At 50.9% G+C, this 20,266-nt stretch overlaps 1 long non-coding RNA gene across 1 annotated transcript in view; it reads right to left on the bottom strand.

Annotated features, from left to right (window-relative positions):
• Positions 1-374: 374 nt before the first annotated feature.
• Positions 375-20,266, bottom strand: part of LOC118628826 — a 38,896-nt gene continuing 19,004 nt past the window's right edge. The window contains exon 3 of the long non-coding RNA XR_004959316.1: positions 375-1,043. This is a non-coding gene — a long non-coding RNA (uncharacterized LOC118628826). The remainder of the gene's footprint in view (positions 1,044-20,266) is intronic.

Genomic DNA, 20,266 nt, shown 5'->3' with positions numbered 1-20,266 from the left:
TGCACAACAGATGGCGCGGCTGTGAGAGAGCCCAGATGGCCCCCAAGGACTGAAATATTTACTCTCTGGCCCTCTGCAAGGGAAAGTCTGCCGGCCCCGTCGAATGGGCTGCTACGTGGCAGGAGGTTAACATACTCTCCCTTCTCATCATCTTTTTTTTTTTTTATCCTCACCCGAGGACATTTTTGCATTTTTTGTTCAGACAGAGCGGGAGGGAGAGAGAGGAAGAGAGAGAGAGAGAGAGAGAGAAACATCGACGTGAAGGGACACATCGAGTGGTTGCCACCCGCACGACCAACCAGGGCCGGGGACAAACTGCAACCGAGGTACGTGCCCTTAGCGGGAACCGAACCAGGGTCTCTCTGTACCGCAGGCCGACCCTCCAACCGCTGAGCCAAACCGGCCAGGGCTCCCTTCTCATCATCTTTTAAACCCTGCCCACCGGCTGTCTTTTTGTCCTGTCTAAATGGCAAGAAGTAGTGCCGTTTGGGGGGATGGTGAATGAGGGGGATCCCTCCTCACTGTGGATCATCCAGCTCCAAGTTGGAAGATCACTTACAAGGTTGGATCTTCCTTCTGCCACCAACTGGTTCTGTGACCCAGGGAAGGTCGGTTCACCCCTCTGAGCCTCAGTTTCCCTCCCCTGTGAAATGGGGGAATAGTGACAGCTAACGTTTACCTACCACTCGTCATGTGCCGGGCACTGTGCCAATCATATCGGTCACGTATCGGGTCACAGCAGTTCTGCGAGGCAGGTACTGTCATCACCCCGCTTACGGGCAAAGAAAGCTGAGGCAGTCACCCAGGGTTTCTCAGTTGGTCCAAAGCCTTGGCACTTGGGTGCGTAGACATCTACGTGGCGGGGCCTGCGTGCTTCATAGACACCCCGGGAGATGGAGCTGTGATAAGGAGCCTGGATGCTTCTAGCCGGCTGTCAAGTCCCATAGTTGTGTAACTAAACGCTGCTTATCTTGAAGGAAGAGGAAGGGATCCTGTTTCCACATCTCTCACAAACGGTGGCATTTCAGAGGCCGTGGAGGCATCTGAAAGGAGAGGAGATATTTGTGGGTGACAACACGCCTTCCCTGGGTGGCTTCTAGTTCCTAGCTCTCAGAGTAGGAGAGACACGCCAGAGCATAAGACATGCCAGTCTTATTACGATCTATTCTCTTGATGACTAGAGAAGTCACCTTTCTCCTCGGGTGGTTGGGTAGCTGGTGGCCAGTCTGTCTGCCCAGGTTCTTCAGCCAGGGGTGCGGAACCCGCTCCTCTGTGTCCGCCCAGGCTGCTGAGCACACCCCTTTTCCACGGAAGTCTCCCAGCTCCCTCCGCAGCACTGCCAGCCTCTCACGCCTGCATCAGCATTTGGACGAGGGTGGATGTTGAGAGTTGGGGCAGGCAGTGTCTTGCCCTTTTGTCTACTTGATCCCTGTGACAATGTCTTGCCCATGCTATACACAGGCTCCTGTGTGGCTGGGAGGGTGGGACGCTGGCACTAAAGATGCACCCTGCATGGTCAGGGGTTAGTAGCTTGCACCTTGCAGTTGAAACTCCTTCACCACTTCCTGTCTATAGGACTTCGGGCACGTTGCTTAACATTTCTGTGCCTGTTTTCTGAGGAACAAAATGAAGAGGGCACAGACCATATAGGGCTGTTGTGAGAATTCAGTGAGATAATACATACAAAAAGCCTTCAGTAGTGCCTGGCATAGATTACTTGCTCAACACACAGGGGCCACTATTACTTCTCTCCCTCTCAGCAAGTACCCGAGCTTAAGGTACTTCAAGAGTGTGACCCAAGCTTTTCCACATGCGTCTGCAATGTTCTGCGCCATAGTGCATCCTTGATTCACCCAGTCTGTACTGAGGGCCTGCTAAGTGCACTGCTGTAGCCCTAGAGAACGCAAGGGTCTCACAGTCAGGGGAGGGAAGAGAGAGTCGTGTAAGCAGACACGTACATTGGAGCTGTGGGCGGTGGGGACAGACCCTCCCAGCTCTGGTGAGCAAGTGGTGGTGGTGGGGGGGGCATGGGTCGGGAAAGACCTGCCAAAGGAGTGAGAAACCGAATCACACGCTGGCCTTGGCAGGAGCCGGAAGAGCACTGCAGCTGCAGGAACAGCGGTGGAAAGGCCCAGCGCAGCATCCCGGTCCACTCAGACCCCACCACGAGCCTCCGTGAAGACCCAGCCTGGTGCCTGAGCTCAGTGCCCAGGTGCTGGTGCACGCAGGGAGCATGAACGTCCCTTTGGGCATCCATGTCGAGGCCACAGCTGCCAGGCTGAGCAGGAGGAGGAAAGCTCTGTGGATGCTGCAGCTGGGAGGAGTGAAGGAAAAGCGAAAGTTCAGGGCATGGCCAGGGCCTCGCCCCGCGGAGGTGGTTCCAAGCAGCTCCATCTTGAACCAAGGGACATGCAGCTAATGGCCAAGAAGGCCCAGCAGGAACTGAGAGCGAGAAGGAACAGGAACCAGGCCAGCCTTCCCAAGCCCTGCACAGAGGGAAAGGAACCAGCCGGGCCTGACTGAGAGGAGGGGATGAACCAGGCCAGAGAGGTGCATCCCAGCAGGCGAAGACGGGAACTCCTTTCTGAAGCCTCTGACTGTGGGGAAACCACCACTCTTTCCCGTTGCAAGAACTGGATGAGAGCAGGGCAGGGGGCCAGTCAGACCTGGTGGAGAGCAAGTCTGACTGCACCAGGGCCTGCAACCCTAGCACGTGCCGCCTCTCCATTCCTCCCTCCACCCGAGGGAGGCTTTCCACTCTGTCCTGCTCAACACAGGCAGCTCTCAGGTATCCACGCCAGGGTGGTACATGGCCCCGGAGAGGAGCGAGCACTGGTCTGGGAAGCAGAAGCCCAGGATCCTCGTCCAGTCCTTGCCCTTAACCAGCAGACTGGCCTTGGGCAAGTTTCAACCCTCTCTGGGCTCCTCCGTCCTTATCCACGTCACACCACACACTCGCTCTCCCTTGCAGTTTGCTCAGAGGAGTTAAATCGATGTGCGAAAACAACATTAAAGGGCTTTCACTGGGAATGGTGGTGCTTTCTGATCCCTACTCTAAATGTGAGGTCGGGGGAGGGGCAGAGAATGTGTGGGGCTCCTGTTGCACCCCAACACTGAGCACCTCTAGCATGCTTGGAGGGCCTTCTGCCTGAAGTGGTGAGAGTCGGGGGAATGATTTCAGGCTTCACTGTGTCCCTGTAACCTGCTCCAGCCTTGTGATCAGAGTGAGACTCGGTCACGAGCTACAGAGGGAACCATTGGGGTAACGGTGCAGGGTTGAGGAGTCAGCTCTCACTTCCTCCATCGACCCTGACCCCTGGGACCAACTGTCGTGATTGCCTCCCCTGTTGCCACTGGTCGCCTTTCCGACTGAGAGAAGTCCAGTTCAGTCTGAGCTGGCAGAGTTTAGAGCCAAGACTGATGTTTCTCACCCTCCTGGCATCTAGAGTACTCATGGGACAGTTGAGGCCAACGAGATAAGGCGGCACTGGAATGACACTCTGGAAAACCTCCAATAGGGTCATCTGGCCTTTTGCCATCCGTGTTTCCTCTTCTTACTGCCTAGGAGATAGGATTGATGCCTGGACATTTAGCAGCCATTTTGCAACCATGAGGACAAGATCCACCTGCTAAGGATGACTGAGAAAAGGCCTCTGAGCTGTCTAACTGCTGAACTGCCTACTTCTAGAAATATGAAATTTCCTAGTTGTTACCCCTGGGGAGAGGTTACGGTGAGGTGGGATCGGCTATTTGTAGAGAAGCACAATGATAACTAATACAGGCTTTCCTCCAAGGACTAAGTCAGTGCTACCTTGGGTGCTTTCTAAGATCCCACAAAGGACTTATCACACTGCTTTGTAAGAGCCCGACACATGTATACAGTCCCTACGAGACTGCTATTTTAGGGAAGCTAGGCTCTATCTGCACGTGGTGTGTGATCACGAGAGCGTCCCCAGAGTGTGACAATTCCTGGGAAACATTCCACACCCTGTGTGCTTTTCTTGAATCAATGACAAAAGAACCCTTTGAGTTCTGGTTCCAGATGCAGCTAACCTACCTTAGATCTAGGAACCAACATCCTGAGCCACTTTTGAAACCTCCGTTGACACATCTTAGAAACAGTCAGCTTTTAAAATTGGTTTGCCTGAAATACTCAAAGCCAGAGTGCGTGAGCTTTGTAAACAACTCTGCCTGCCTCTCACGGAACCGCTGCCTTTTCCTAACCCACCCGCAGCCCATCACGGCTGCCCTGCACTTACCTCTACGTGACCCAGAAGGCAGCTCATGCAGACCCTCCGGCAGGTTCTGGAGCCAAGTGACCATCATAGCTGAGAAACAGCCCATCCCCCCCCCCCCCCAGTGGGCTGGATGGAAAAAACATCAGTGTGTACATGGAAACATTTACACACGAATTTGTCAGGTAGTGTCCTGTCTTAAACACCTCTGTTATATTTAGACTTGTAAAATTACTTTCTCCATGACTTCCGCAAAATTGCACCGTCTCCTCCTCCTCCTCCTTTCCTTTATTGTCACTTGCTCCTCAACACCTGCTGTTTTCACTAGGTCCCCCAGACAGTCATGCTTTCTCTGTATCCAAGTCATCCAACTTGGATATCCAACTACTAAACTACTTCATTTGCCTTCCTTTTGAAAAGCGTGGTGACTCCATTTATTATTAATGAGAATGCAAAGTCCATGTATTTCCAACACACTTGGAGTTCATTTGTTCAAATGTGCGTTGACAGTCACTTGAAAGAAATCACATATAATGTATCAGGGTGGCCTGCTAAAGCCCGCTCAGTTTCTCCTTTTTTGGGTTCGCACCTTCTCCTGACATTGGGTGGAGCCACACGACCTGCGGTCCTTGCTGTCTCCCCTCACCCTCCAGCTGAACGGGGAAGACTCCGAGAGCTTGAAGCCAAGACGGAAGGAGCTTGGTTCTCCTGAGTGACCGCATGAAGCCGAGACCTGCAGATCTGCGTGGGGCTCATACAGGAGCCAGAAAGAAGTTTGGTTACCAAACCAGTGCTTTAGACCTTTATCTGTTACAGCGTCTGGCATTATTTACAGATTGCTCCTTACTTACCCACAGCACTTTTGCTTAGTGCCTTTATTTTATTTTATTTTTTTATTTTTTTATCCTCACCCGAGGACATTTTTGCATTTGTCTTCAGACAGAGCGGGATGGAGAGAGGGAGGAAGAGAGACACAATGAATGGTTGCCACTCACATGACCCCAACTGGGGCCGGGGACAAACTGCAACCGAGGTACGTGGTCTTAGTGGGAACCGAACCTGGGACTCTTTGGTCCATGGGCCGATGCTCTAACCACTGAGCCAAACCGGCCAGGGCTAGTACCTTTATTTTAAATGCTGTCGGTTTGCTTTTCATTAGAGCTGCTTACACCCATAACTATACCATGATTATACCCAAAGCAAGCATCTAGATCAACCTTGGCTGCTCATCAGAAAGTCTTTGGGGAGTTTTAAAAACTCCCACTGGTTGGGTCTCAAACCCAGAGACTGCGATTCAATGGGTCGGTGGTAAGACCCTACTTCTGCTATTTGGAAAGAGCAATTCTAAAGGGCAGCTGGAGTTAGGAGCCCCTGTCTAGATCAGGGGTTCTCACACCGGAGTGTGCACCAGAACACTGGACAGACTTGTTCAGACACAAAGGTCTAAGATCCACCCACAGAGTTTCTGATGCAGGGGGTTGGGATGTAACCTGAGAATTTTCATGTTGACTAATTTCCCAAATGAGGCTGATTATAATGGGGCAGGGACCATATCCTGACGGCCGCTGGGCCACCCCCTTCAATCCCCCACAGTAACAATCATATCACTGGTGTCACACTGAGAGATCACTAGTCACTCAGTAATTGAGGGTGTCACTGGATTGAAAACGAAGATGCATAGGCTTTAATACCTGATAAAACGTCGGGCTCTGTCCTGTGGCGAGCTGTTACAGAGGCAGCGCACCCCGAGCAGCGAGAATCACCCCTCCCAGCTGGGAACCGCACGCAGCGTGGGGCCGCAGGCTGCCAGCGCACTGCCCTGTGTCTGTGGGCCTCTGGGCTGCTGGAGCCTGAGCGAGCTCGGAAAGGTGTTAACGCTTAGCATAAAACTGGACAGAATTCAGTGTGTTTGGTATGATTTGGTCGGTTATTTTGGGGGTCTGGGAACACTCAAAGATTTTTCCATCTAAGTTCATGGTAATTGCTTCATCACTTTATGTCACTTCAGCGTATAAACTGTTTCACGGGAACCCTCTGCTTCCAGAAAGCAGGAGTAACCTGTACTCGCCTCTGCTGTCCTAACAGAAGCGCAGCCATAGGCAATATGCAAGGGAAAGGATGTGAACAGACTGGACCCCCAACCATAATTTGCCAAGCTCAGGACAGGACAAGCTGGGGGTCAGGGGTGGGGAGGATGTCAAATACAGAACCTGAGGACCTGAATGACGAGCAGGGGCCAATCGCAGGTCTCGGAGAAGAGCACTCCAAATGGGTGGTTTGCCCTTGAGCAGGCCCTGGGGGACGGGGGCAGCACCTCCCAGGGACACAGAAGGCTGGTGCACGTGGACTCGAGTGAACCAGAGGGAGAGAAGTGGGACAGGATGTCACCGAGGGAGGACGACTCTGAGTCTGGAGTTTTTCTAAGTGTGGCAGGAAGACACTGGAGGGTTTTAAGCAGAATGGTGGTCTGAGAGGCCTGTTTCTTGTCTGAGAGGGGAAAGAAAATACAATTTCCTTACTTACAGATACCTGGCCAGATGGAAGTCGCTAATAATGTCTTGAGTATCGTTGATAAAACACTGTGCTTTCCAAGCTTCATCAAATCCGGGAACAGGCAGGAATATAGAAACCAGCCAGCATATCTCCCGTGATTTTAAAGACGCGTACATGGAATCCCAGAGAGGTTAAATGTGCTGCCCGCGGTCACTCAGCAAGTTAGCAGCAGAGCGGGCCTGGACCCCTAAGGGGAGAGAGCGTGTCCGCAGAGAAGCTTGGCCGATAACAAGGCACCGATACTGGGAAGGGCAGGATGGCTCTGGATCCAGTGTGGTGATGTCACTTGGCCATCTCAGTGAGCCCAGCCCATGTGGCCTCAGTGCAAGAGTCCAGGGCAGAAGCAGGCGGTGAGAGACCCTGAGCAGCAGAGATGTGCAAGGCGACGGAGCAGCGTGGTGGCCTGCAACGCACGGACAGTCTCGGGTGTGGGCATTCCCCCAGGGGCTGTTGGCTGAGGAATTGTGGGTGTGGGACTCCCCTGGAAGAGGCCAGGGGACAAGAGGACAACAGCAGGCACCCAGTGGAGATGACAGGGCCTGTTTTTGAGTGCATCGAAACACCCCCGAGAAAGCTCAGAAACACTCGCGTGACCCTTTGAGAAGGGCGGGACCAGAGCAACGGGACTGTGGCTGTCAGCTGCGTCCCAGCTTTGCCGTCCTGGCTGGCACAGTCTCAGGAAACACAGGTCACCTTTCGAATTCATGTGAGAAGACACAAATCCATATCTCTCTCCATTCAGCAAATATACTGCCCCACCTTAGATATCTACAGGCTCTTCCAAATCATTGTTTTTTCTTGGAGCGGGTGCACATAGTATCAGTGACCTCGGACGTGTGCCCAAAGCAAGCTTTGGCAACTGAGCACGCTGGTCTGGGCAGGAAGGCGACAGGTGGAAGGGTCACACCCTTCGTGTGGAACACAGCAGGGCTGGGCAGCAGAGGGTCTTGAGTCAGATCTCAGGAGATGGGGCTCCTTCCGAAGTAAGGAGGTGGGGTCACACCAGGTTAAGACCTTGCTGACCTCCAAGCCAGGACAGGCTTCCATTCCTTCCTGGACTAAGTCCCCAAGTCCGTCCATTTGCACAGCAACGTTACCTTTCTATTTTTAGGGAGGAAAACCTGCTATGAAATGTACTTGCCAATTTTAGGGCTCTTTCCTGGGCTCTATTTCCAGTGACCGACTGGAAACAAATTCTCTCTTTCTGAGTGTACATATTTGAAATCTGGCCAGTGGCCTCGGAGTCCACTCCCTAGAGAGGGTTATCAAGAGACAACTGGCTCCAGACCATGACTGGGCCATGCTTTTAGGAGAAGGTCAGCCTGCATCATGCAGAGAAGATGGGAACCTCCGCAGCACCACCCCACTACCTTCAGCCACAGGAAAATTTGAGTCATGTTTTGTTTCTCTCAAAGATGGAACTATGGCCTTGGGGTTTTCTGTTGATGGAGATGATGAATCTTTAGGCTGAAGAAATAAGAAAAGTCAAAGTCCCCAGAAAAGAGTGCTGGTCCTTTTATGACTTTCTCCCAGCAGGTTCCGTTCCCAACAGGTAACGTGGACATTGCTAGAGGAAGAGCTTGGTGCTTTACTGTAAACAAAACTAGACATGGGAGGGGCTGCGTGGGTTCCGAGCTATATGCACTAGGCAGGGTCTAAGCCTGCATGGAAAGGGGTGGAGAGAAAGGAGCCATGGAAACCAGCATCAAGTGAAATACTGGGAGATAATCTTCGCAGAGGGACTGGTGACTCTACGGCAGTTAAGTGGGGAGGGGTCAGACTCATTGGCCCAATTAGTCACATAGCTGGCACTATTCGAACTGTCTGGGTCATGCTTTCACTCTTAGGGGGTAAACACTATACTCTTTCTGGGGATGGTGACTCACCTCTCTCCAGATAGGGGAACTGAGGTCGCCCAGAGAGACTATGGGACTTGCCCAAAGAATATGCAGGTGGAAGGCAAGAGACAAGTGTTGAGACTGAGGCATCTTCATCGAATTCTACGCTTTCTCCGCCTCACGCAGTGGGGCAGGTGCTCTGTTTCCCAGTCTTGTTTTCCTGAAGAGTAAAGGAAATTGAAACCCAGAGAACAAACCAGAGGACAGCTTTCCTGCCACCCTATCCAATGATCCTTCTCTCTAAACTTGTCCTGTCTGTGCCAGGTGACCGGATCACTGTGGCCCAGTGGGACAGTCTGGCAGGTGTGGCTCTGCTTGGGCCCCGTGGCTTAGGGTGTTGAGATCCTCCGGCTGGAGAACCGGCGCTGTCATAGCCAAGTGTAAACAGCCCTTGGCCAGAGCGCTTTGGCTGCCAGGATGCTGTTGGCTTTGGCTCGAACAGCTCCGGTTTCTCCTCCCCTGCCCGCCCCTCTCATCATGCAGTGTTACAATGGCCTGGGCCTCACATACACACTGGGCTTTGTCTGCAGTGACACATGCCAAAAGGGGCCTGGAAATAGGAACTGAGCTGCTGAGAAGGCAGCATATTCTTTTGGAAACATGAGCACCGCCACACGGCGTGTGTTCACAGGGCAGGGCGAGGCAGGGCTGGGGAAAAGAGGGACGACCCAGGCCCACAGGGAGCCTGTGCCGGAGCTTCTGGCCACGGGGAGTCGGAACCCAACACTGCTTTTGAGTAGAAAGAAGAGGCAGAAAGGAGATGAGGTGTGATCTGCACCTCAGGGATGCTGCAAAAGGGTCTGGAGCTTCATTGCTAATACTTATGGCCATCATTTATTGAGTACCTACTCTATGCCAGCCTTCCTATTGAGCACCTCCAATACTCATTCTGTTTTCACAAAGACCCTGAGAGGTAGGTCCTATTATCATTCCTGTTTTTCAGAAGAAGACCCCGAGGGTGAAGGCACATGTCTAAATTCACAGCCGTGGATAATGGCAGAGATTTGAGACCAGATCTTGCAGATGACAAAACCCATATTCAATGAAGTACTTATGAAGAACTCAGCCTTTGAGTTCTAGATGGCTCACCAAACCAGCAGACTTTCAGGAACAGGATAGAACAGTGGATTTTAAGTCTTCTCTCACCCCACAGTTGTCTGAGTACCGTGTGTCTAAATCTAGGCCGAGCTCCTCAGCGGGGCTCCTGAACAGGGTTCACGCCACTGGGAGCTACGCCCAGCAGTGCCCAGTTCCTGCCGACTTGCCAAGGCTGTGGGAAGATTAACCACATTCAGACTAGATAAATACAAGTAACCCAACTGGGTTGCATTTTCTTTATTTTGGGGTCCATGTAATGCCAAGTCAGTATGAGCTGGTAGATTTCAGGGCTTCTCTTCAAGGCTGGGTTACAGGCTCCCACACCTCCAAACCCTATATTCTTCTTCTGGAAGAAGGTAGAGTATTTTTTGTCACTGCCTATGGTTTTCTCATCTGCACCCCACGCCACACCATCCCCCTTTCCAACTTATAGGGGAGGAGCGGAAATAGATACAGAGAACATGTCATGCTCCTTTGTTTGTCGAAAAAGACTAATGCTAACACAGAACCATCTTCTTCAGCATCGGTTCTGTCCTTTGTCACTCAACCATGGCAGGAGGCGGCAGTGCGGGATGGACTTTACATATATTACATGGAAGTAGCCCAGTCCATGGGTCTACAACCAGATGTTATTATGGAGGAAGGACATAAAGCGAGGCCACCAGGATTATAAATAGGTGGCCAAAGCAGACATCACTAGTCAATCACACCTCTGAATCAGGATGTGACTTAAATGCTCCTCAAGAGAGTGTTCTAGGCAGCCATGACCTATCAATCAGAGAAAATAAAACCTATTTTTAATTGGGAACTTTATGAAAGCATTTGTCTCCCCTCAATGTAATCTAACACAGTGTCATCCAGATAGCCCTCAACGTTTGTTGAGTTCATAAATGAATGTAGCTATTTAGACGGATGTGAGGAAAGTTTTCTTCTCTTGCATACACTATCTTTGTTCTATCTTTGGCTGAAGTGCTGGTATCTTCTGGGTACCAAACTTTCTATCTGTGTCTTCCTTCAATTGAAATATTCTCTGCTGGTGAGTGAGCTTTGGCCTTGGTCAGTCTTCCAGGTTTTTCTCAAGGACCTCAGCACATGAAACAAAAATGGAGCACTTCCCTAGATAGTCCAAGCTGCTTTAAGGTCCCCAGTCACCTCTGTGTCCTGAAAGTCTACTTTTGTATCCACATGACACAGACAACTGGCTTCCTGTCATGTGCTGTCTCCTGGCTCCTGTACCAAGCTTGGCTGGCTCAAGCTGGGCACCCCTCCACTTGCTTAAATTTCCACATGTGCAGCTGTCATCATCTGGTGGTTTTGATGCTGTAGGTGTCAAGAGTGGGAGTGAGGATTCATTTTTGGTGCTTCCAGAAATTTGCTTCCTATTTGGTTCCAGGTTCTTCAGCCAAAGTAAGTTCTCAACCTCAACAGGGAAAACATTTGGAAAGCCCAGGCCGATGATATCTGTGGCAGTTGGACTCCCTTCACCCCCATCATGGAATAGCTGAGTCCTGCTAGAGATGTGGTCATTCTTGTGGGCTGGGCTAAAAGGCCCTGCAAGGATTATTGAATGCAGCAAGACTGCAAATAGGCAATCACCTTTTGGGGATCATCTCAACTGGAGAGATCTGAAAAAAAAATCAGTTCTTTGGCAGACTTTGCATTTTTTGGTCGGGTACCTGCTTCATGGGTGAGCAGTAGGGTTCTTAAGCCCTGCTCCCTGATTAAGAAGACACATGACAAACCTCAATTTCCTCTATCCTGTACCCATGAAAAAAACCCAAACCAATTCCAGTAACCTTTCCCATGAATCCAGGAGGTCAGTTTACGACCCTTCTCTATGCAGCACCCCAAGTAATCACTCCAACTGGTCAGAGCTGGCGACTGAAATGAGGAAGGTTTACCATAAGGACGGACCAAAGTAGAAAGGAGTGAAATGGATTGAATAGTGTTCCCCCAAAACTCATACACTGAAGTCCTACCCCTCAGAATGTGACCTTGTTTGGAAATAGAGTTATTGCAAATGCAATTTAGATGAGATTATACAGTTAAAATGTGAGGTTATGCTGATGCAATAAGACCCGAGTCCTTATATAAAAAAGAGAGAGATTTGGTTATACATGCACCCAGGAGAACAGCACACGAATGTGGAGAGAGTGCTATATAAGCCAAGGGATGTCAAAGGTTGCCAGAAAACTACCATAAACTGAGAAAGAGGCATGGAACAGGCTGTCACAGTCCAAAGGACGAGCCAACTGTACAACACCTTGACCTCGGCCTTCTAGCCCCCAGAACCGTGAGACAGTCCGCTCCTGCTGTTCAGGCCGTTCAGACTGTGCTGTTTGTTACGGTGGTCTCAGAAAACGAACACACGGGTCAGAGGCTCTTGCCAATGGAGCACAGATTACTTCTAGGAGGTTCAAAGAGACAGGCAATTGAAAACAGAAAGGCAACTTGGAAAACAGATTGACAACTTCCCTCCCCTCAGGCACAAATGCATTTTACAAATAAAGAAATCAAAACCCAGAGCAGTCATGGGGCTTCACGACAGTCGCTGGCCACCTGGTCAGAGCCGAGAGTTAAAGGTAGACCTTTGGCCATGTCTTTCCCGTGCCCGATTTCTATGCACACGATTTCTACGTTGTCATCTGCTTCCATGTATATCTCCTCTGATGTCTCATGACACCTCGAAAGCAGGGACGACATACCTGGAGTCTGACGTGGTGCCTCACATAGAGCAAGCCCTCAATAGTACCTGTTCATAATACCAGTTAACATTTCAGGATCTTCCTCAGGATAATCTTCATGTTGGCCCAAGAAATGGTGCTTTTCGAAAAGCAGTGTCAGTGGTAGAGAACGGGAAGCAAGGCTCTCTGTGTGTCAGGCTGCGGACAGCAACTCCCAACGGACAGATCAAGCCCTGTCCACAGCCAGCCTGGCCCAGCAGCCTGCAGCTGACAGCATGGTGCTCAGGGTGGAGTAGCCACTAACTAAGGCCTGCCGGGCACCCATGATCTTGGCCAGCTTCTTTCAGCAACTACGAATTTAGATCCCTTCCTCCACTCAGGGTCTTATATGTATCTTAGAGGCAGGGAGGGACCCTGTTATTTATCTCTACACCTTCTGTATTGCCCAGGGCCCAGGGTTCAGCTCAGATGGTGGCAGATGCCCAGTGAATGTCTGTTGGCTTGTTGGCTTGAACCAACCTCGCATGCAGCTGCCTAGCTGTTGAGTACAAGGGGAGGGACATTTACAAGGTGTTATTTTGCTAAAAACACACCTCCGAGGGAACCTCATGCCTTGTTATTTGCAACTCTTCCTTTCCAAAGCTGGAGGAGTGTTGAAAGAATCATTATCAAAATGATACTTCTCAACACTGAAAATGTCTGCCCCAGCTAGAGAACAAGGCTTCGGTTAGCCCAGTCTCTGGGGGGAAAGTCTCCCACCAGGCCCACTTCGGATGTAAATTTTACATTGTACTTGATTGTCCGTAATAAACACATGCTTGTAAAAGGTTAAGATGTGGAACACATTTTACACAGATACTAAGTTCTCAAGATCATGATTACATTAAGTCTTGAATATATCAAATAAATTTCACTCACAGAGTGACTTCATAGGGCTCATATCTTACTTTTATAATCAATTTTGGTGTTTTTATGGTCGGAATGGGTTCCAAGAAACAGAATACCATTTGTTTTTCATTGAGCTGATAGGAAATCGGGGTTGGCTCCCACCGGCTGTATTCATGACCTGGCTTGATTGACAGGAGGGAGTTGCTGGGGTACATCTGGTCTGGGACATAACCGAGGGGTCGAGTGCAAAATGGGAACGTGGCCGGGAAGTTGAGAATCGACCCTTTTTGCTGCCTGCTGCCTCAGCCCACCCTGCCCCCTGGGGGTTACAACCTCCAGCACACACTGGAGACACGGCTGGGGCAGGGGAGAGGCGCCCACCAAGTCAAATGCACCATGGCACTGCCAGCCCAGGGCAGGGACAGCACTACCATGATCCTCTCCAAGATGCTATGGGTGCACACCAGCCATGACACTCCCTACATCTGCTCCCAGGTCTCCTACAGGGAGAAGGCAGAATGGGGTCTTCCTGCCCACTGGCAAATTGCTAGTCAACCTAGGAAAAGGTAGCATCAGTCATGGAGGTCAGGTGAGGTTTGGAACACCAGGATGGGGTTGTGGGTGCAGGGCCACCAGTGAACTAGCTTTATTGTCCCATCGGACTTCAGTTACAAAAGGCAAATTCAAAGCTACATTAAGAAATGCAAGACAGCTATGCATTAAACCCTAAGCAAGGCCTGCTGAGCATGCGTCGTGGGCGACAGCCCTGGTGCTCATCCATGAACCCTTCCCCGCCTGGAGCATGCACAGGGTCTCAGTCTTTCATGTGGGTTTTAACAGATGTGCTGGTCACGGGTTGAGAGTGTGCTGCTCTGTTTGCTGCCATGTCATCGTTTCGCTAAAGTAGATCACAAGATGCTTGGGGGTCAACGATCCTTTTATTCTTGCTCCTCCCCAAGCACTTAGAATGGTGCTTTTGACACCCATGCACTAACAAACACCACATAAATCACAAAAGTCACAAACTGAGATGCTGGGAGAGAAAATATTCTGTTGCACACATGTGGAGCTGAATTACAGTTTTAATGATGGCAGCACAGGCTTCGTCCCTGACCACGGAGTTCCAGGCAGCGTTTGAGGCGGAAAGCGGATCATGTCAAGGCCCACTGTGAGAACGGGGAGCGAGGCGGGAGGTTTCTGAGAAAGACGTTGTTTACTGGCTCAGGGCCTCGGCTCGCATCAGTGATGCTTATGCATCATAAAGCAATTTGGACTCTTTGGGGAGAATTAGGTAATGATGTGCCCTTGGAAACTATAAGAAAGATGAAGACCTGCCTTAAATGTTGTGGTTAAAGGCTGGGAACCACAACCTCTCAGCTCCTTTCTATCGAGACTTCGGAATAACAAAGTCCCTTCCTGACTGTGCATAATGGCCTGGAAAAGGGAGCTGATGAGGCCTTTCCATCCTGCACGGTTCTGGTACCTACCGGGCTGGTCACTGGCTCCCTGCTAGTTGAAAGCTTCATGCCAAATGGCTGCTGGGAGAAGTCACGAAGCCAGCAGATGGAAATAGCCCTGCCTGCTGGGAGAAAGAGGATCTTGGAGCTCTCTCTTCTCAAACCTCACGCAAATACCAATGAAGCATTTTTGCACCTCTGCCAGTTGCTATGGAGACTGTGTGGGGAACACATGTAAATACTCGGCATGTGTGAGACAGGCTGAGGTCCTCCGGCACAATGTGCTTGGTTTCTCTTCTTGGTTTCTCTCGTTCTGGCCCAGAGCTACAGTTCACAGCCATAACAGTAAGCCCTGTGGTTTCAGGCCTCAGACTTGTGCGGCTCATTTTTAAGAAACTCATTTACCAGGAAGGACTGGGAAACGGCCACGGTTTGGGACACGAGACCCGGCTTTGAAATGCTCTCCTGTTGCTTTTGTAGTAGCAGCGATTTACTCCACCTCCACGTTCCCGTCTGTAAAAGGGGAGACGAGAAAGCCTGGAAATGGGCGAGCTTCGCAGAGAAGAGCGCACTCGCTGTGCCGGCAGCACTGTTCTGTAGTCACTGTACACTCTCAGGGGCTTGTCCAAGGGGCTTGATTAGACACTGGCATGTGGAACCGGGGCAGTTCGTCACCAGTTAGCAGTCAGACGGCACTGTTCCTTCTCGAGGTTTGGTGTGAGGTTTGGTGTGAGTGTCTCCATGCATCACTTTGCTCTGCTGAAGGCCGCGCTCAGCGGAGGAATCCGGCCGCGGGGCCTTGCTCCCGGCTCATCTCCTTCCACTATGCTGGTGCCTCCGTGGTGACCAAGGGCATCAGCCTGCCATCCAATGGAAACAGAATAGCTCAGTCGCCAATCTCTTCTGCCCCTTGTAAAACCCAGGTGTTTTCTTATGATACAAATACACACCTGAGGCTTAGAGAAGCTGGCGGATCCAGCAAGAACCTTCTCATCAAAGAGACGCCGAGACCAGAGCACCTGTGAGCAAGCCCTGGTTTGAATTCCAAGCTTCTTTTGGGGTGTGGAGGGAGGGGCGGAGCCAAGGGTTAGGGTGTGGTCCTGATGACTGCTGCCACCCACGCTCTGGAGGGCCTCTCCTCAGAGTGTGCCTTCCTATCTCCTTGGTAACCCGACACTGCGCTGTGGCGACAAGAGGATGTTGCAAATAGACTCAGCTGTGAGGGGCCGGGCCTGCTTGCTCCTTCCACCATGATTATCGTTCAACCAAAGGCACCAGCCACTCGGAGCTCTGGCTCTCCGAGGAAGCAGCTAGCCTGCATGCTTCCGATGCTGCACACTCCGTCAAGGAGGGACGCGGGGAGCCCAGCCTGCCGGCCCCAGCCACCCCAGCCCAAACCCCACCTCTGCAGAGCAGAACTCAGCAGGCAGGAATGTGACAAGTGTGACTCGGAAGGGCAGGGAGGATGAATGGGGAGCTGGGAGAGGGGCAGGGCCCTGTCAGGACAAGAATTCTCCAAGTTCTCTTCCCCTGATACTCCACACCCGAACCTCCCAAGGAAGATGAATACATTCGTATCAGAATTTCCATGCAGTTGGGAAGGGGAGACTGACCGCATCGTGTGGTATTCTGTCTGCTTGTGTTTGCTTTGCCAGGAAAGGAAGCCGAACTCAAGGGAGGCTGAGCGAAGCTTGGTGCTGACAATAACCGAGCAGCGGCCCAGGGTCATTGTCCCGTGAGTCAATACTGCTCGAGAATCCGACTGCCAGGCCCCGTCTTAGACGCTGGGGAGACAGCAGTAAACAAAACAGAAATGTCGGACCCCATGGAGCTTAAAGGCAAGTGAGAGAGGCAGGAAATAAAGATGACAAACTTACAAAAAATGACAAAATTACAACAAAATATCATGAGTAAGTAAAACGTATTGTGCACGCGCGCACACACACACACAGCAAGGACTGTGGAAGGGATCTGCCATGTAGGACAGAGTAACCAGAGGTGTCCTCCCTGCGAAAGTGACATCCAAATCCAGCCCTGGCCCACGAGGACGTGAGCTGTGCTGGTATCTGGGGAAGGAATATTCTGAGACTAATCAGAAAGCTACTGTGGCCAACACAGTGAGTGGGGGGTCGCAGAGAGGCAGTGGGGAGCAGCAGGTCAGCTGGAGACTTGAGGGTCTCTGAAGGTGGTTAGGTTTTCCTCTGAGTTAAATGAGGAGACATCGGAGGGACTTAAATAGAGAAGTGGTCTGATTTGACTTCTAAGGATCACTGTGGCTACTTCATGAAGAACAGATTCGGGGTCGGGGGGCTGCTGGTAACCCAGAGTCTGAAGTCTGCTCTCATTTTGTTGAAACGGGGAATTGGAAAGTGTTAGGTTGGAGGCAAGAACACCACCCAAACTTTCTGTTAAGTTTTAAGAAGGGCTGAGAGAAACTGGAAATGGGATACTGCGGGTGTGATTCAGTGTTAATTAACGGTGTCCCCACACAACCTGAAATCATCTTAGCTGTCACCGGTGGTTTATCTCCCACCTCTTGGAAAATGTGGTCTAGAGAGAAGCCAAGCATTCACCACACGTGGACGCTATAATTTATCCAGTCCACGAGGTTCTCGGCAGGCAGCTGCTATTCAGATATGACTTAAGAAACACGAAGCCTGGCCCTCCTTCGCTCCACAGCTTGGACAAAAATCCAAAATGTAAAATATTTTATGTAAGTGTGGTGGGGTCACTAATTGATTCGCACACTCTCAGACAGGCAGAGATAGGCAGCTCCTTTGTTTTCCATCAAATCTTCCTCGGAAGCCCCAACCCCATGGAGTATGGGGGAGACCGACTTGCAGTCGGTCGGCATATCTTGGCCTCTGCCAGCGTCCTCTGGCCTCCCGAAGTCAGCACCTGGGTCTCTGGTCGGCAGTGGTGTCATTACCACGTAGCTACGAGCATGGGAATCAGCCTGGTGACCTCTGGTCTCCACGTTCCCCTGCTGGGTGTTTAGGTCCTGTGCTAGTGTCCCCTGAGGTGCCCACTGGCATGCAATGGCATTCATAGCCATAGGATGCTGGCACCACCTCTGGAAATCAAGCTCCTCGATCTCACTGACCTCCGCTTCCCAACTTCAGGCCTCTGCGTTTCCAGTGATCCCTGAGCCTCCCTGACCTTCACCAGGGCACAGGGAATGTGGGGACAGGTACATCGCTAACTACCAAGGTCCCTCCATCTACCAATGCTGCACTGCCCCCCTCGAGCCCTGTTCAACATGGTGGGGCTCCTCCTGGTTGCTTTCAGCCCCCCTCAGGCCCTGTGCGGGAAAGGAGGCCACATGTCCCAGTAGCCCCGAGTCTCCCCCACGCTTCTGATTGCTTCTATAGTTCCCTCCCCCAGGCTTGGCCCCAAGAGAGGCGACGCCAGATCGTGCCGTGCGAAGTGCTTCTCCTGCCTCCACCTCGTTCCCCATCCCTGGACTCCCCTGAACAGGAGGGGGTGTGTGCCTTCCCCCCTTCTCTGGTAAGAACGTCTCCCTCCAAATTTCTTTTGTCCTTGCTAGAATGGCACCTGTCCTTGCCACTTCGCGGGGGTCACGATGGCTGTGCCAAGCGTGCCCTCAGAGAGGCAGGCGCTGAGGCAGGGTTGGGAGTGCAAGGGTTTTGCTGGGGGTGTAAAGGGAGTGCAATTGTGAGGATAAAAGGGAGCACGCAGGACTGGACAGGGCTCAGACCCAACGCATCCTGTATCTGAGTAGGTTGGTTAACCCAGTGGGGAATTCCAGAACCAAGATTGCTCATTAGAGGAGTCCCGTGTTGAAAAGAAATGTCGAAGCCCAGCATCCGCTCTGTGCTTTGGCCATTGGCTGGGGGCTGCCCCAGGAAGAGCGTGGCCTCAGTTCAAGGGCTGAAGCAGATTCTAAGGTGTTAACAGCTAGAGGCTGTAAGCCGACTGCACACCTAACAGCTGAACAGCAAGGCCTCTCTTGCAGGTGGACCAGAGGGGCGCCTCCAATACCGCCCCCATGATGGGAAGGTTGCTGAGGAAATGATTGATAGGGGACATAATGAAAATCACATTTGTTTAATATTTTTTGCATATTTTAGGTATTAGCCAAGCTCTTTAAGTCATCATAACATTAGCATAATATTAGCCCACATTCTCCTCACTGCAGGTAAGCTGTATGCACGGCAACCACAGCATAGAGCGAAACACATAGATTTGACCTCTGAACCTTTCCTACAGGGCTGGCATAATGCTTTAAAACCATGCGTGTGGCCTTCACCAAGCTTTCTGCTTCTTATCTGAGGTCTTCTATAATCCCAGACATGTCCGTTTGAATCCAGTGTTTGCATCCAGCTTGCGCCCAAACCCAAGGCTTTCCCTGAGACCATCTCTGTGCCGCCAGAGAAACTTCAGTGGTTTGTTGATAGTAAACGGATGGTGATGGATGGCTAGAAAACTCCAGCAAAGAGACTTCCTGTGAGTCAGAAACCGATCATCCAACTGTCTCTTCACCAGGTTTCCTTCCTGTGAGTCACTCTGAGATGCTTGACTTCTTCTTTCTCAGTCTTCAGCTCTCTTCTGGTTTAACCAATGGCAGCTGAAGCCGTATTGTAATTCTTGGAAGCGCTGATGGATGCAGTGGCCCTTGGAAAGGAAGTGGTGGAGAGGAGATGAAAGAAAATGAGGAAGGAATCTGTATGTGCAGGGAAGGAGAAGCAAAGAAAGAAAGAAAAGGAAAAAAACTGGAGGAGTCAACAAAGGACGTGAAACTTCTTACTGTTCCAGGAGTCAAAATACTGCTTACTTTAATCACAAAGGTGACCAGTATCCTGGGCTAGAAAAAATGCAAAATTGAACATTTAAATGCCAAATAACGATTTTTAGTATAATGCAATATTTCAGACATACTTATAGCAAAATGTTTTCTTTGTTTATCTGAAATTCAAATGAAACTCAGTGTCCTGTATTCTCATTTGCTAAATCTGATGATCCTATCCTGGAGACATTCAATCTCGTCGCTTTGGGTTGATGAGGGTGATAAGATATCACTCTGAAGAGGAAATGGAGAGGATAGCAGCATCCTCCTCCTTTCTAGCAGAACGATCCAGGTTATTTGGACTTGATAGTTCCTTCCTTTGGGGGCAACTTCTGCCTTTCCTGCTCTGCTGAGCACTGAGCACTTCAAATTGACCACTGCTTCAGACCCACCAGGAAGGTCACTGAAGTTAGACTTGCTGTCCTCGACTTGGTTCTTCCATGACTAAGATAAACTTGGATCCCACAAGTTTACTGAGACTCATTCTCGCCTTAATCCCCACCATGTTTGTCCTGTCAATAGGACTGAGCTTTTGCCTTGGTTTCTGGCTATACCTGAGGTCCTGAACCCTAGATCATTCAGTTGTGGCGTTGACATCCTGCCTCGACCTTACCATTTTTCTCTGCTCAGAGGTTCCCTTTAGCCC

This window comes from Molossus molossus, unplaced genomic scaffold (assembly GCF_014108415.1).
Source record: "Molossus molossus isolate mMolMol1 unplaced genomic scaffold, mMolMol1.p scaffold_m16_p_13, whole genome shotgun sequence".
NCBI classification, from domain to species: Eukaryota; Metazoa; Chordata; class Mammalia; order Chiroptera; family Molossidae; genus Molossus; species Molossus molossus.
Note: the sequence above shows the minus strand (reverse complement) of the source record. Positions and strands in the feature narration are given on the sequence as shown.